Consider the following 16,556-nt stretch of genomic DNA (forward strand, 5'->3'; position numbering starts at 1 on the left):
TCGAACTTTGGATAATCGAACTTCGGATAATCGATTCTGGACTGTATTTTCATGGAACCAATCACACAAAAAGAAGCAAAAACCACCATCGAAAAAAAGATTTTTTCGGGTGGTTTATGGATTACTGCAAAAAAAAATTGTCAGTTCGTCACTTTTGAATACAACTCAGAATTTTCATGAAATTTATATGAGAGACGAACTGCACTAACTCTTCATTCTTTATGCTTCTCCGTGAATTGAAAACGTGCATTAAAAAACCTTTAAATAATTTTAAAAGAATCAAAGTATTTATACGGAATTTGATAAAAGTGTTAAAAATCAAATTTGAAAAGTTGGCGTTTTGCCTACAATATTTCTCAACCCTGCCTTAATCGAGCGAAAAAAAGTTGCACAAAGTGCCATCTCAAGTCTGCCAACTTGTTAGCGAAACTATACAGTAAAAAACGACGAGAAATTCTTTATTATTAGATAAACATTTAATTCATGTTTTTTCATGTTTCCTGACTTATTGAATATGTTTATTAGTCGAAAAAAACATGAAGAAACGAATTTAGCTTCTTTTTATGTTCCCCAATAATAATTACTTTGTACAGTGCAAAACCGTAGAATCGCACTTAAGCCTTAAAACGACTAGAGGACTTGGTTTAATTGCTTTTCGAACACGAAACCGGCCCTCTTGTTTCCATTAGTGGAGGATTAAACTCATTTCTCGGAACTATTACTACCAATGCGACTGCTGGTAAGGGGGGGGGGGAGATCTCTCTGGCTCAGTCCGTTCACTCCCCTCCCCCTCCCCTTCCCCCCTGAATTGCTGCAACACACGCGCCCGATTAGTCCCTGGAGGCGCCATCTAGGCAGCATTTTTTGCGCAAAAGGGAGACGCCGCGTTGCATAAATTTAGGGGAGAATGCTTTAATTGAAACACATTGCCGCGACTTCTTCCCTCTCCGGCGGAGTTGTGTAGAACTCGGCCGACGATTTTCGGGCGGCTTCTAATGAAGAGGCTCTCTCCTTCTGTTGCTGATGCTGTTTTTCCTAATATAACGAGAAATTATGGTTTTCGACAGCTTTTTCATTAAGTTAGCGAGCCGCGCGTTGCTTCTGTTGGTGATAAGTTGCGCAAATTAGCCTTTCTCCACGGCGAATGCTGAGGGGCCACCGACGGCCGTCCATTTGTCTAGTTCGGAACGCGCGGTACGTGTCACTGGCACACACACACACACACCACTCAGGAGAACCACCGACTTCGGAGGGGAAAGATCAAGCCCGAGTAAACAAGGGGCCACGGGATGGCTATTTTTCTTGTTCTACAACTAAATGATTAGTGTTTGAGGAGAAGAGGTTCAATGAATCACGAGTTCGCAATGGGGGAAATAATCATGGTGAGAGTTTTAAACATAAATTTAGGTAATTAATATATTATTTAACTTCTTTAAATTGGCGTATAAATTAAACTGAAGTTTTAATTAAACAGTTTATTGAGCCAATAGCTAATCAAATATTCAAACTAATATATTCTGAAAGAGCAATTCTCTGAGATTTAGGTCATTCGATTTTTTTTTGTATTTTTGATTCAGGCTGAAACTTTTTTGGTGCCTTCGGTATGCACAAAGAGGCCATTTTGCATCATTAGTTTGTCCATATAATTTTCCATACAAATTTGCCAGCTGTTCTTTGACCGATTCATGATTTTTTAAATCAATACTGATTTAAAAAAAACGAAACATTGGTCGCAAAACTTTAAATTTCTATGTAAAATCGAATTTGCAATCGAAAAGTACTTAAAAGTGCAAGGCAAACTTAAGGGAAGTTGGAAGAGCTTTCCGTTAAAAATATTTACGAGACTAAAAAATCAAGTCTGTCATATAGAAATTGCTAAAAAATACACCAAAAAACCAATTGTTTCAACATTATTATGTTTTAAACCACTGTAACCGCTGTACAAGGATTGGACATAGGACAATGGTCAATATGGAGACTTTTATGTAAAATTGTCTAGGAAATCTTTTCCCACTATCGGTTCATAAAAAAATGTAGTTTAGACCACTTAAAAAACAGTTAAAATAAATTATTTTTGTTATTTTTTTAGGAGAGACATACCATTCTACATTTTTCGTCAGTCTTTTTGTAACATCTTAGGCTATCTCCTTTAAAATTTTGAAACTTAAAAATCAAAAAATCTCATAGAAGTAGCGTATATTTTTATTTCAGTGCATTTTTTTTTTTTTTTTTTCGAAAAGCCCGTCCGATTTCCTACAAGTTTGTCTTTGACCACTTTTTGATACGATGCAACGGCTTCGAGATACAGTAATTTTTAAATTACAAAATACAGAAATATTTGAATATTTTAATAACCTACGCCCTTCTCAAATGACATTTTCGAGTACAATTGGTTCCATATACAGTCATGCTCTAATTTTGCACGCCTCGGTTTTGCACTGCCCCGGTTTTGATTCGTTCAGCTGCCTCGGTTAAGCACGGGCCAGTGCTTAACTGAAGCACAGAGCTTATGGGATTTTAGGTATATGGAAGACATGAAAATTTTCACAAAAACAAGTATTTTCCCTGTATTTTCAAAATGCAATGTTTTTCGAAAAAATACTCAAAATTATTGTTATTGCAATATGGTTATGAAATGATTGGAATTTTTCATACATTTCAAATGCAATAAGTTTTGAAAATATGTATTTAAAAAATCTCACTAAACTACGTATTTTTGAAAAAATAAACTCAAAATTTTAGTTTCTTTTTATAATATGGGTATCAAAAAAATCAAAAAATCAAATTATTCGCTCTACAGCATTGCCTTAGCGGTCTCGATTACGAGATTCCTACTCAAAACTAAGTGTCCAAAGGCTTGATTGTTGAGGCAATTGCAAACCTATTTTATACTTTAGCTTCCATCCACCTCGGGACTCCAACTGGCGACCTTTGGATTGTGACTCCAACTGCCTACCAGCCTAAAATCATGCAGAAATTATGTTTTTCATGGCAAATAACTTGTTCTAGACCGTAATTTTATCAACAAAACTCATTTTTACGATTTTTAGGCTAATTTTTGACATTTTATTGACCTAAAATTTATATGGGTAATTCTCTACCAACTCACACGAAATCGGGAAAAGTTGCCCCAACCCCTCTTCGATTTGCGTGAAACTTTGTCCTAAGGGGTAACTTTTGTCCCTGATTACGAATCCGAGGTTCGTTTTTTGATATCTCGTGACGGAGGGGCGGTACGACCCCTTCCATTTTTGAACATGCGAAAAATAAGGTGTTTTTCAATAATTTGCAGCCTGAAACGGTGATGAGATAGAAATTTGGTGTCAAAGGGACTTTTGTGTAAAATTAGACGCCCGAATTGATGGCGTACTCAGAATTCCGAATAAACGTATTTTTCATCGAAAAAAACACTAAATTTTTTTAAAAATTCTCTCATTTTCCGTTACTCGACTGTAATAAATTTTGGAACATGTTATTTTATGGGAAATTTAATGTACTTTTCGAATTTACATTGACCCAGAAGGGTCATTTTTTCATTTAGAACAAAATTTTTCATTTTAAAATTTCGTGTTTTTTCTGACTTTGCAGGGTTATTTTTTAGAGTGTAACAATGTTCTACAAAGTTGTAGAGCAGATAATTACAAAAAATTTGATATATAGACATAAGGGATTTGCTTATAAACATCACGAGTTATCGTGATTTTACGAAAAAAAGTTTTGAAAAAGTTACTTTTTGCGTTTCTCTTTGTTTCGTCGTCCGTGTCTGTCGCGGGTGACCATGAACGGCCATGATCGATGACGACCAACTTTTTCAAAACTTTTTTTTCGTAAAATCGTAATAACTCGTGATGTTTACAAGCAAACCCCTTATGTCTATGTATCAAAATTTTTGTACTTGTCTGCTCTACAACTTTGTAAAACATTGTTACACTCTAAAAAATAACCCTGCAAAGTTAGAAAAAACACGAAATTTTAAAATGAAAAATTTTGTTCTAAATAAAAAAATGACCCTCCTGAGTCAATGTAGATTCGAAAAGTATTGAAAAACACCTCTTTTTTCACATGTTCAAAAATGGAAGGGGTCGTACCGCCCCTCCGTCACGAGGTATCAAAAAACGGACCTCGGATTCGTGATCAGGGACAAAAGTTACCCCTTAGGACAAAGTTTCACGCAAATCGAAGAGGGGTCGGGGCAACTGCTGTGTGAGTTGGCGGAGAATTACCCATATATATATTGTTAAAAAGCTTATAAACTAAGTTAAGTAAATTTACATATTGATTATTTTTCTTCTTAAAAACTTATCAGCAACCTTAGTGATTGTGTAAAATTTGAACACTTTAAATCTGATTTTAACAACAAATACTTTGTACAAAGCCACCCCAAAATGCTAAATACAAATTTCAACGTCACTATTTTTGAAACACTATTGAAAAACATTTTTTTCCAACAATAGTGCATGGACCTTGTGTGGCCTCCCCAGTACATGTTTTACAAAAAAATTACAAGTTTCGGGAAATATTATTTTTCGGGAATTCCCGGGAATTTTTTTCCCCGGACGGAAAATTGGACGCTCTATCAAACGATCTGGATTTTTTCATACATTTCAAAGTTATGACACAATTTTTTTGAAATACTCAAATTTTTCACAAAATTACAAATTTTTGAAAAAAATACTCAAAATTTCATTTTTTCGCAATATGAGTATCAAATGATCGGTATTTTATTTATACATTTCGAACGGAATAACAACATTTTTTTGAAAATACAAAAAAAAATCACAAAACTACGAACTTTACAAAAAATAGTCAAAGTTTCAGTTTTTTTTTTTCAATATGGGTATCAAATGATTGGCATTTTTTCATACACTTTAAATATAGTATCATTTGTTGAAAATACTCCAAATTTTCACAAAACTACATATTTTCGAAAAAACAAATCAAAATATCATTTTTTAACATTGTGGGTTTCAAACGATCGGGATTTTTTCATTTCGAAAGTTGTTACACAATTTTTACGAAAATACTCAAATTTTTCACAAAACTACGTATTTTTGAAAAAAACATGCTCCGAATTTATGTTTTCCACAATGTGGGTATCAAATGATCGAAATATTTTAATAAATTTCGAAAACTATAACATTTTTTTAAAATACTCAAAATTTTCACAAATCCATGTATTTTCTTAAAAAATATTTAAAATTTCAAATTTGCAAAATTTATTGCATTTGAAATTTTTGAAAAAAAAATCCAATCATATTGTGAAAATTTGGATTTGAGCTGGAATAGCTCTTCTGTTTATAACATCAATAGTTTTTATCAACCTTAAAAAAAACTTCATACATTTGTGCCTACACTGAAATTATTATCAATCACAGCGTTTTTTTTCTCTTGCAAATGTTTGCTCCAATCACAAAATTAACCCAGCTAAAGTTTCCCTTGTCGAAGCTATCACCAAAAAACGGGGGAACGGAGACAACCCACTACCCCTAACCAGAATCCAGCCCCATGATTATTGATGAGATTTTCAAAGTTACATTCCATTTCCGATCTGATTTCGTTTCGTTTTTCTTTACTGTTTTCAACAACCCAGCAAGAAGGGAAAACGGTCCGCCATCGCCGTTGAGCTGATAGAGCCGGATGAAGTGATAAATGTTTTAAGCTTAGTTGACAATAATTCGCAACTCGGCAACTATCGCTAAAGATATTCCAATCCTTCCCTCTTTTTCTGGGACAACAGTTTCCGTTTTTTGTTGCCATTCTTTTAACTTTTGTTCCCCACACCGTCGTGTTGAAATCACAAGACAAACTTTTTCCGGGGTTTCTTGCATACTTTTTTTTCTCGTTCTGAAATTTCCGCTGACTTTTCGCCAAAAGAAAAAAAAGGAATCGAAGCTATGTAAACTGGCAAATGCTGGCGCGGATTTGGCGCTGCAATTTATAATTTGATTTTCGGCGATTTTCCCGGCCAAATTTCCCAGACTGCGGAAAGCCCTAGAATTTTTTGGAAATTAAAAATTTTGCTCACAATAAATCCAATTACCAATTTTATTTGCAGACTCGCCACTCGCGCCACAAACCTCAGGTGCCCGGGCCAGGAAGTGCCATTTCGCCGGAAGCTGCCTGGTGGGATGAAAATTTTCCGAAGAAAATGGCGCGCCTGGCAGTGCACTGAGTACTGCTGACTGCATGCGCGAAAATCGCTTCTCATTATTTTGTGTGGCACGATTACAAGCCGACAAGAAAATTAATAAGTAAAGTTCTATAATTTAATTAAAAATTTGCACAAAAACACGCTTTGTCAGCGCGCAGTGCTCGAGAGAAGGAAAAAAAAGAAGAATCGAGAAACCGAGCACGTGTACAAAAGCGTGGTTTTCCTCTTCCGGAACGACGTGGAAATTTGCAGATATAGGTACCTGCTGGGAAGTTTTGCGCCAAGTGATAAAGTCCCGACGAGAGTGTAATGATTGCCAAGTCTAGAAAGTTTTTGTTGGCAAATTTGTGGAACAAATTTGCAAATAAATCGAGATGCACAAAGGAAGCTTTTTTTTGCATAATTCACTCAGTTAGGAGTGTAATCTAGTTAGTTAAGTTTCGTACAGAATCAAATTGAATTTAAAGAAAAATTAAATCTGCAATTAATGTTTTATCTGTTTTGAAGATTAGAATAGAAGCAATCCCAGCGAGAAAAATTAAGTGAAAATTTGCCTGAATGTTACCAAAATGATTCAAATGATAATACGCTACCAACTCCTGCTAGTTAAAAAAATCCGTACGTGAGGAATCATCTGATAAAGTTCTGAATTTGGGACTTAATAAAGAAAAACTGTTAGGAATTCACAACCAACAAACTTTAAATTGTTATCAGTTTTCACGCTTAAAAACACTCTTAAAATAAACTGTAATTTGAAACTTTATCTTCTTTAAATATTTTGTAAAGCTCAGTTTAAGAAAACTAAAGTTTCTAATAAGAATAATTTCGGTCTGAGTGTATTCACATGAACATTTGTTGATTACGATTTTCACATGCTTTTGATCAGTCAGGAAATAAGTTCAACTCACTGACATCAACAAGTCTTGCCTTATTTTATCCATCCGAACTTTTCCATAAAAAGATAAAAGGGGCAATTGCCTGTGAAATTTTATCAAAAGCATTCCCGGAAAACTGCTTAAATGTCCTTTGAAAAAAACAAAAAGGCAACGAAATAAAAATTTGCAAAAAAAATTGACGTATAAAATCGATTGTCAATGATTTTTTGCAGATTTTTCCAATTAATATTTCTTTTCAGATTCTAGGATTACGAAGATTGACTTTAGATTGATTACGAAGATTTATTTTAGTCAAAGCCATAAGCAAAATCTAAACCATTCCTTAATAAGAAAGGCAAAACATGAAAATAATAAAAAAAATATTGTCATCAATTTTTATCTAAATAATATTAAATTAGTTATAAGATTGCTTAACTTCAATAAAAGATTAATTACAAGTCTAATTTTAATACTTTTTTAATTAAAAAGTATCTCAACATTCTTTCAACTATATGACAGTGGTGCTACTGTCAACAATTTGCAAAATATCAATGAAATTGGAATGTTTTTTTCTTCTAAAGACCAATTGTCTACGAAATCGGCCGATTTCGACCCTTTTTATTGTTTGTTCTTTTTTATTTGACTCAAACCTTCCCTATGACCAAAAACGCTATTTTGTGTCATTGGTTCACCCATACAAGTCTCCATAAAGTTTTGGCAGCTATCCATTAGGGTGGTTACGGATTTTGAAAAGTTCTCAGATTAAGTTCTGGTGTAGTTCCTCTTGTAGGGCTTACCCATAGGGACTCTCACGCCAAATTTCAGCTCATTTGGTTGAAAACTGGCTTGTTTCAAGCGAGTTCAAGTTTACATGGGATTTCTTGAGGGAAATTTTGAATTTTTGTTCATTCGCTCCTACGGGCCTGGGGAAAACATGTAGAAACTTCTAGGATGGCCAGAAATGAGCGGAATCGTCTGGTGAACAACTTTCCCGAAGAGACCAGATCGATTCGATCAACCCTCATCGGGCTCAACGGCAATGCATCCGGGGTTTTCGAAACCAACGGTTTTCCCCAGAAAAGCATCAAATTTTCCTTGGCATGCTATGAATGCTTGATGAACACCGCGGCGCCACATGTCAAACAGCTACCACGTGGACTAGCATCGGCTATAAAAAATGGCATTTTATTACTTTTTGAACTATACAATAATCATTGATGGTGATCCTGATACTTTTTAGCTGTATTCGAGACCTCCAAATAAGAAAAATAACTGTTATGCTGCAAATTTTATAATCTCGTGGTAGCTGTTTGACATGTGGCGCCCCGGTGTTCATCAAGCATTCATAGCATGCTAAGGAAAATTTGATGCTTTTCTGGGGAAAACCGTTGGTTTCGAAAACCCCGGATGCATTGCCGTTGAGCCCGATGAGGGTTGGACGAATCGATCTGGTCTCTTCGGGAAAGTTGTTCACCTGACGATTCCGCTCATTTCTGGCCATCCTAGAAGGTTAGCCCTACAAGGGGAACTACACCAGAGCTTAATCTGAGAACTTCAAACAGCTGTAACTTTTGAGTGAATTTTTTGATCAATTTCGTGTCTTGGGCAAAGTTGTAGGTATTGTTCAGGGCTATTGAAAAAAAAATAAGCACACGGAAAAAATGCTTATTTTTTATTGAATTTTTTCAACAAAACTTAATTTCCTAAAATACGTTTAATTTTTTTTTCGAGATTTTTTTATATGTTTTACGGGACAAAACCCCGCAACTTTTGAGCCATAGAGAATAATGGTCAAAAAATCTGCGGCCAAGCAATGATTTTTTGAAAAAATAGGGATTTTTAGAAAAAAGTCGAAATTTCATACAAAAAAACTTGTATGTAAAATTTAATTTGCGATCAAAATTTTGTTTACAGTTTTTATTTTTTTTTTTTTGAAAAAGTGTCCCGATTTCAAGATATAGCCATCGAAAGTTTGATTTCAGCGAAATATCTGCAGTTTTTCGAATTTGTAAAAATGGTCAACACTTCTAAAAATATTGTTTTTAATTACAGAAAATTTGCTATAACATTGTTGAAGTGACTTTGAAGATTTGACTTCTGGTTGCTGAGATACAGCTGTTTTGAAGAAAAAGAAACAGGAAAATTGAAGTTTTCTAAGGCTCACCTAAACAACCCACCATTTTCTAATGTCGATATCTCAGTAACACTTGTGATTTTTGCCTTCCTCACGTTACTGAGGAAAGGCTATAAAATCACTCAAAAAATGAACTTCTCAATTAGACCTCCAAGACCCACCTTCATGTATACCTATCGACTCAGAATCAAATTCTGAGCAAATGTCTGTGTGTGTGGTGGGATGTTGATCAAAAAATTGTCACTCGGTTATCTCGACATTGGCTGAACCGATTTTGTCCGTTTTAGCGTCATTCGATCCGTCTTGAGGTCCCATAAGTCGCTATTAAAAATTATGCAGTTTAGTTAAGTACTTCAAAAGTTATGCTAAAAAAACGATTTTAACAAAAGTCCGGAAGATTGTAAATAGGGTGGTTTTTGTAAGAAAACCCGTCATGCTATACATTTTTAGAAAGGTATTTAAAAGACCTTTCCAACGCGTCCAAGAAATTGAAGATCTGACAACCCTATCAAAAGTTATAAGCACTTAAGTGTTATTTACGCACTTTTTCGAGGCCGGATCTCAGATATGTTGATGAAAACGTTGTCCGGATCTCTCATGCGACATATCGTTGGATAGGTATTCAAAAGAGCTTTCCAATGCGTCTAAAACATTGAAGTTCTGACAACACTATCAAAAGTTATAAGCACTTAAGTGTTATTTACGCACTTTTTCGAGGCTGGATCTCAGATATGTTGATGAAAACGTTGTCCGGATCTCTCATGCGACATATCGTTGGATAGGTATTCAAAAGACCTTTCTAACGCGTCCAAAACATTGAAGATCTGACATCCCTATCAGAAGTTATAAGCACTTAAGTGATATTTACGCACTTTTTGCATTTTGGATAGCACCCTTTAAATGTGAGGAAGGCACCAACCACCTAAGGGTGGATTAAGTAACGTTTTTTTATTTTATTATTTATTTTTTTTTTTTTGAATCAAGACTAACATATGCAGCAGCATTCCCGCGCCAGTATTCGAAGCTCAAATTGACAACTTGTCAACTTCGCGATGAAGCGTCAAAAATCGATGCATTGTAATTTTTTAGTGATTTTTTCGCAGAAAATTCATGTAGAATTGTAATATTTACGAAAATGGCAAAACCTTTAACTTTAAAATTTTAGCGATGACCGATACATGTTTGGGTATCAAAATTTTCGTAATTGAAAGACGCAACTTTTGGTACCCAAACATGTATCATCGCCGAAATTTTCAAGTTATCGCAGTTTTAGTGAAAAAAGTTGTTTTTTTTTTGCGTGGCGCGTCGAAAAACTCAGTTTTATTTTGAAAAAATCCTATCTCGGAAACGTACGGTTCGACATCGCCAATTTTTAGATAGGGGAAATATGCCCATTTTAATCACTCTAAGCCGTTCGACCAATTCTCATCACTTTTGCCGTTTTCCGCTATAAAATCAACATTTTCAGATGTATCAACAATGGAGAGTTGCTTGCTCACTTTTGTTTGAGCTATTTATTGCTTTGGAACCGTCAAAAACACTTTATGAAAGCTGTAATTCATGATCAAAGTGCTGATAGGCCGATAATAGAAATAGGCTGAGAAAGGGTATAGTTCCCCTATGTTATGTAAAATTTTCCGAAGAATCCGACCAAAATATTTTCAGACATAGGCTCTTTGGTCCAGAGACGGTCAAAACGCCATTTTAAGTTTTCATACGACTTTTTCAAATGTTAAGCTAGATTTTTGAAACTTCTTACTATTTTTTTCAAATAGCTAAATTTATCACCTTTCTTTTGTGTCTAAGACAGCATGAAATGCCAGGATATGATTTTTTCCGTTTAGGCTCTTTTCAAATGGAATTGCTGTATATTCAATGCACTTTTATATGGACAGACCTCTGATGGTCAACGGGTTAGCATCCCAGACCACAAACCCAAAGGTGTGCATTTGAATCCCACCTGATTCAAGTCGTTTTTTGATTATATTCAATTCCTATTTCCAAACTGAAGGGAACCTACCGGGATTTGCTCCTTAAACCTTCTGTCCGTATATATCAATTGAAACGCGCACTAGACTGACAATCTAGAGGATCACTGGTTCGAATGCCGGGGCTGACGCAAATAAATTGAAATATTTAATTTGTTTCGTGAGGTTTTTTAAAGCTTCTTCAATTGTTGCCTAAAATCTGCGATTAAAAATAAAACAAAACTCATAAATTAAGGTCCAGTTTCGTGCTCAGATTGCATCACCAGATTTATCCTTTAAGTGCCACAATAAATTTGGAACAATTTTCCGGAAAAACGGAAGCTTATAATGCCCATTATGTGGAGGGCTGCAATGAAAATTGCATTTGTTGGCACGACGATTAAAATCTGCAAAATTCTTCCTACCGCGCGGGACAATTTTCGCGCGCAATTCCGGCATACTCGCCTTCATGCGGGCAATGTCCACCGGAAGCAGTCCCACACGCGTGCCCACCTACACGTGGCTCGAAAAACGTAGCGCTGTGTCCGCCGGAAAGATTTAATTAAACGAGCAATTTACACATCACCATATATTTATTGTGCAGAATCGCGATAAAAGCGTTAACCCCACCACACGGACACAGAGTGGTCGACCCCCTTACCCCTTAACCCGTTGGCAAGGTGGGGTTAAATCTTGATAAAATTAATAAAACAAAATATTATTTTTTGACGATATGCTATAAAAATAGAAGCTATGAGTTTACACAATAAAATCCAAAAGCCCACCTTGTCCTTTTGATTTCCTGCAAGTGTGGCAACAAAACCTAGACGCGTGCATAAACACCCACGCGGGGCAGGGACAGAATCTGCTCATTGTTTCACAATACACTTTGGGTGGCATTGGGAAATTCGAGGGGAGGTCACCCGGCTTTTCCCATTCAATGCGTCAGCGGATAGTCGATTCAACCGCACGGGACACAGGATATTGACGGTGGGTTTGTAAAGAGCTAACATTTTTTTTTTTTGCATTTGATATTCTTCAAAATTAAACTAAATTTTCAAGAAGAAATTCCACAGAAATTTGTTCAAAATTTCGCCCTTTTCAAACGTAACTCCGCTCGCAATTCCGCGCGAACGTGCGCCAACAGTCGGAAATGAGGTGAAAATGTGCTTGCTAACGTCATGATTCGAAATCCGGACACTTAGTAGCATATCATTTTTGTTTTAGCTGGCAAAAAATCATGTAATAAGTTAGAAATGTAGAAATATCATCAGGATGTAGTATAAACAAGCAGTTTTAAGAAAATGCATGCAAAATGTGTATTTTCTAACAATTTTTCATCATAATTTTGAAATTAAAATGACTTGTTGTGCTTCGAATCCCGGACACTGATAAAAACTGATTCGAAATCCGGACACTTTTGCTTCGAACTCCGGACACTCGATTTTGCCTATGAATCGCACGAATTTGGACTGAAATTTTAGTGAAAGGCATTCTTTAGGTCTTAAATAAGCTGTTAACATTAAAGCAATCGATATTTAATATAAAAATTTGCTTGAATTTAAGGAAATCAAACCCAAAAATTTCTGCATTGCCTTCCCGGTGCTTCGGCCACCTATGAAATGTTTCAATTGAAATGTTTCAAATTTTTGGTAAACTAATAATTTGATTTTATTTAACTATTTTGGCATTAACTACACCGTTCAAACCAACTTTAAATGAAAGTTGATGTTAGAATTCATCAAATAACACAGTTTTGACATTCATAATGCGAACTTATGTCCAAATAATAGATAAAACAAGATGAGGTGTCCGGGTTTCGAAGCGTCCGGGAATTCGAATCATGACGTTAGTGCGAAACTTGGCCAGCGGAACATTAATGACCCGGAGGTCGGATCACCTCCCCCGCCTCGACCCTGCCCCGAGCAGGGTCAGCAGCATCAACAGCATCAGGGGGGAGCGAGGTTCGGCGGGATAAAGATAAACGGATTCGCGCCAAATTAACGCAAGCATTTTCGCGAGTCGCGCGCCGCCAATTTCTGGCCTTCACGGGTGAAAGTTGATATCTGAGGGGCAGGGGAAAACCAGATCCGAACCCAATGTTTGTTCTAACGCTCACCATACGTTTTGGGAGATTACTGCGAAAATCAGACGCAGTTCAAAGCGAAAGGTTAAATAAAATATCGAATGGTGCTGACAGTTGATTTTCGCGATTTTCAAGTGTACTTGGTTTGAATATTTGATCATCTGGCTGACGAACTTGCGGTACAATTTAGTGTTTAAAGTGTGCACATCTTGACAGATCGCAGTGTTATATTATGTCGATATCTCAGCAACTAATGGTACGATTTTCAATGTTAAAATAAGGCCGATGCAAATATTTTTAAAAGTTTTTGTCCCTCGGCTCTGGCCGGAGCCGGAAGGGGCAAAAAAAAATATATTAAGATAACATGCTATAGTTTCAACATTTGCATGGAAAAAGTGTTTTAAAATGTATTTTACACTAGTTCAATTGTTTTGCAATAAAAGTTTTCAAAAAATGTAAAATTTGACGAACACAAAAATTTTAGCCAAAAAAAATAACTTTAGTGATAGTAGACATCGAAAATATTCAAAAATTCAAAAGATTTTTAAATCAACCCAAACATGCTAAAAATGATTCTAAACGCAGGGGAATTAATTTTAAATTGATTTTAACTAATTGCACTTAAATTATCATAAAAACATTGAAGTATTTTGAAAAAAAAAATTTTCGCCCCCTGATATTTCGGACAAATATTGAAGGGGGGGGGGACAAAAACATTAAATAAAATTTGTACCAGCCTAAGAAACATTCGTGAAAATTTCTGATCTTTCCGAAAAAAGTATTTTCATTTTTTAATCAAGAACGGCATTTCAAAAGGGCCAAACATTCCATATTACACCCTTTTTACTTATTTAAAAAAAACCTCGACTGTATTCAAAAAGTTATCTGAAAAAAAAGCTTTAACTTGAAAACTTTGCACTTAATCAAAATTTCGCTATAGTACTTTTTAATTGCAAATTTGATTTTACATCGAAAAATGAAGTTGAGAAATTGTTGAGACCAGTATTTCGATTTTTTTGAAAACACAGTTTTCATTCAAAAATGTATAACTCGGTCAAGGATTTTTTGCCCATTCTGGAAATTGATAAAAAGTTGACATTTGATGTCCCCTAAAACATATCAGAAAATAAAAAAATAAAAATAGTGTTTTTTGTCAAATCAAGATTTCGTGACAAAAAGTAAAATAAAAAATCACCAATTTTTTTCGTGTATCATTTCTTTTAGAGTTGTCCTCATCCATATCTACAACTTTGCCGAAGACACCAAATCGATCCAAAAATATCTTCAAAAGATACAGATTTATGAATTTTCATATATCATTTTTGTATGGACAGCTGCCAAATTTGCATGGAAAAGTATATGGACAATTTAATGATGTAAAATGACTTCTTAAGGCATACCGAAGGAATCAACAAAGTTTCAGCCGGTTTAAAAAATACAGAAGAAAATGAAAGACCAAAATCTCACAGAATTGCTCATATTTTACATATTTTTTTTTTTTTAATATTTCAATAATTCAAGTTGAAAATAATAACATCGGAATTCGAATAAATCGAGTATGAGATTGAAATAATAACTGACTAAACAAACAACCAAAAAAAAATGTAAATCGATCTTTTTATCAGCACCAGGTTGCCAGATAATTCAAAGAATGCCAGAGTAATGGCCTTGTACTTAGCTTAGGAATTTGAATTAATGGAAATGAATCTGATCTTCTACAATGGAGAAGTTATCAAATTAGAATCTTGAAGTGTGGTTTGGAATATTTAAAAATCTACGGTAAGTTGACATTTCCATATCAAAGGTAAACAAACAACTGCAAAGCAACGTATTTCAGCCCAGCATATTTTCTATGTTGATTGTTGATGGCGGCCGTAAGTCATGTACTTTCCTAAGTAAATTATCTGTTTTACTCTACTTAGATGTTCTAAGCTAAGTGGTTGTAGATAGCCCATAAAGGCAGAGGCCGTCTTCTTATCTTTGTAGACACATACACCACCATTCATTGGCCACTTCAAATGTAGATGGCACAGCGTTTAACTAATGGATAACAAACAGCATTCAATGTTGTACGCAATATTTCTCGCAAGAAAATACCCCTCTTTATCGCAGCGGAATCGAACAACTCCACGCGAGCAGTGAATGAAACACCTATTGCTTGACCCACCTTCTGCTGGACTGCGTTTGAATCACGTGAAATTTTTTATTTAATATCATAAACCACTTGTGGCGCATATTTCATGAAGCTAAACTATTTAATATTTCATAGCTTTTATAAAAAAAAAACAATTGGTTCCATATCAACTTTTCAACTTCAATTGCTAAACTCGTTAGATGCATTGAAAATATTGCAAAACCAAATATTTGGAAACATCTGCAATCTGCAATTATTTTGTGATGCTTTATACAGTCCAGACTCAGCTATCCGAAGTTTCGATTATCCGAAGTTGGATAATCCGAAGATTTCTTATCATAGCCAAAAAGGGGCTTTTCCATTTGTTTTATTTTCTCACTTATCTATAACATCATTTTTTTGTCAAATTTGAATGGTTGAGTGCCTGTTAGGCTGGATTTTCATGGATCATGCAACGACATCGTAAGCACGAGCATCGAAATTTTTACGATGCTCTTGGATGGCGTTATGACTTAGCTATAACTCAAACCTAAATAACGGGCAGACCGCCATTTTGCCCGCAAGCGTTTCAAGAAGGAACGGTAGAAAATGGGAGAGAAACGCTTGGGGAAACGTCAACACAAAGCAACACGTGCACGGAAAAACCAAAGATAAAAATTTTAGACAAATGCAGGGGAACTTTTATTTAGAACCATTCAAAATTTATTTCCGGATAGCACAAAATAATATTAATATTAATAATGTTTGGCAGCATTTAGTAGAGCACGACAAAATAGACCAAAATAAGACCGGCGAGAACGGGAAGTATCTAATTATAGATCGAAAAATCAAAGTATGCTATTTGAAGGGACTGAAAAATAATTGATAGATGGAGCCAATTGATATTGAGAAAATTGACAAATTCAGAAATTCAGAAATTCAGAAATTAGAAATTCAGAAATTCAGAAATTCAGAAGGTCAGAAATTCCGAAATTCCGAAATTCCGAAATTCCGAAATTCCGAAATTCCGAAATTCCGAAATTCCGAAATTCAGAAATTCAGAAATTCAGAAATTCAGAAATTCAGAAATCCAGAAATTCAAAAATTCAGAAATTCAGAAATTCAGAAATTCAGAAATTCAGAAATTCAGAAATTCAGAAATTCAGAAATTCAGAAATTCAGAAATTCAGAAATTCAGAAATTCAGAAATTCAGAAATTCATAAATTCAG

The sequence above is a fragment of the Culex quinquefasciatus genome, chromosome 3 (assembly GCF_015732765.1).
Source record: "Culex quinquefasciatus strain JHB chromosome 3, VPISU_Cqui_1.0_pri_paternal, whole genome shotgun sequence".
Taxonomy (NCBI): Eukaryota; Metazoa; Arthropoda; class Insecta; order Diptera; family Culicidae; genus Culex; species Culex quinquefasciatus.